General features: G+C 42.8%; 1 long non-coding RNA gene across 1 annotated transcript; it reads right to left on the bottom strand.

The window, feature by feature from the left end:
- Positions 1 to 680: 680 nt before the first annotated feature.
- LOC310957146 lies at positions 681 to 1,291 on the bottom strand. The gene is made up of 3 exons (XR_014593501.1): positions 1,239 to 1,291; positions 1,053 to 1,137; positions 681 to 752 (listed from the first exon to the last, which is right to left on the bottom strand). It is a non-coding gene; the product is annotated as an uncharacterized lncRNA (long non-coding RNA).
- Positions 1,292 to 1,824: the final 533 nt, after the last annotated feature.

The raw sequence follows: 1,824 nt of genomic DNA, 5'->3' as shown, positions 1-1,824 counted from the left end.
TCCCAGATCCAGACTGGTTTGTAAGGGTTTGGGTTCTATATGTGCCTGTACCGTATGCCTCAAGAAAGATGAGGTAGCACTGGTTGAGGGAACACTGGGAGTCAGACATGATAATGGGAACATCCTTCGGCTGGAGAGTGGGGTTGTCTTTTTCTCCTCCTCTTTTTTCTTCTCGTCCTAAAGAGAGAGGTAACTAAATAACTAAAAGCACTACATAAACCCAAAAGAAACCAGATATCAAAGGCAGTATGGTCCAATAAAATGGGTAATAAAAAGTTATCAGGCATTATTTCAAAACAGTCTGTTTTGTCGGCCACTAAGCAATGTAGCATGAAAGGCAGATGGGGTGCAGCGAATGAGGGTAAACCACATTCAGTAAACGTCATGAGACAGATTTAAGTCCATAACGATGCAAACTCATGGCATGCGCCTATGCCTGCTAAGCAAACACAACATCCCAAGGTCACATTTTTTTCTCGTAGCAGCATTAAATTGTGACTCCACCAAACTGATTAAACATTTATCTACAGTCAAGCTTACTGCGGAAAGCTGGCGGAGAGAGCTGAAGCGTTCTTTCCAGGTTACAGCAGCCTTGCGGAAGGCCTCATGGCGAAGGATGAGTTGCTCAACCTCGTCTGTTTGGGCCCGGGCCACTCCTCCCTCTGGCTCCTTGGAGGTGATCAGCGGCTCCTTGGCCTTCAGCCAGGCTTCTGCCTTTACTGTCTCCTGGGCGAACTGGAACCTTTCCTGCTCTGGAGGTGACAGCAGACCAACAGCATGGTTACCATCACATGAATGCACATGTAGAAATGAGCTGTTGTACATGCTTGAGCACATTATGGTGATATTTATTTGTAGATGGTCATAGTGGATTTGTATCTTATCATTTCTGTCATGTCCAGAGTGTGTACTGTTTGTATAAACAAGAAGAACAATAAGGTTCATCCATGATTCATGAAGAACAAAGTGGAAAAAAACATTCATAGTTTGACATTTAACACAGTGTTAAGAGCTGCGTCTGCCCTGATGTAGTGTTCTAGTGAGTTACTCACTGCGCTGTAACCTTTCCTGGTGTTTGTCCCATTTTTCAGCAAGATCCCTCTGCTTAGCCAGAAGACTGTCCAGTTTCTCTTTTATCTGTGGCCACAGACAGATTGTAGTCATGACCACAGCAACATATTGTTACATCTTAATGCGTAATGGTCATTCAAATGTGTTATGCTGGTTGTTAGCCTGACCTCCTCTGATGCAGGATTGCCTGCAGCTATAAGGATCTTGCCCAGATCTGCACACTGCTGTATGGTCTTGCTGCGGCCGTCTACTTTGGCTTTCAGCTCCTGATGTTGTTTCATCATCACCTCTAGAGCCGTCAAATCCCTGAGGAGGGATACATCAGATTATTCAGGTTAAATAAGCAACAAATACTAAGAGGGAATCCTCATACCCTGAGAATGTAAAATGTTAACTGTATGCTTTACAAGTATACCAGTTAACATACTGTGACACAGCACTAGTGCTAAAACGATGAATAATAACGACTTACACCATCCTCACACAAATACTATGTAATACTTCCATGTCCACAACATAATAAAGCCATCTGCCAATTATTATATTTACTTCACCATGACTACTTAAGATCACACATTACTTTGTGCATGGCTGCTAATGTGATTATACTCTTAGTCCTGCCTTTTTAAAGTTCATTTTTAGGGCATTTCACCTTTATATCCGATGAAGAACAGTAGAGACAGGACAGGAAGTGTGGGGAGAGATAGATGGGGATGACATGCAATAAAGACTGGATATGACAGGGAATATTAT

This window comes from Echiichthys vipera (assembly GCF_963691815.1).
Source record: "Echiichthys vipera genome assembly, chromosome: 14".
NCBI lineage: Eukaryota > Metazoa > Chordata > Actinopteri > Perciformes > Trachinidae > Echiichthys > Echiichthys vipera.
This window is presented reverse-complemented; position numbering and strand designations above follow the sequence as displayed.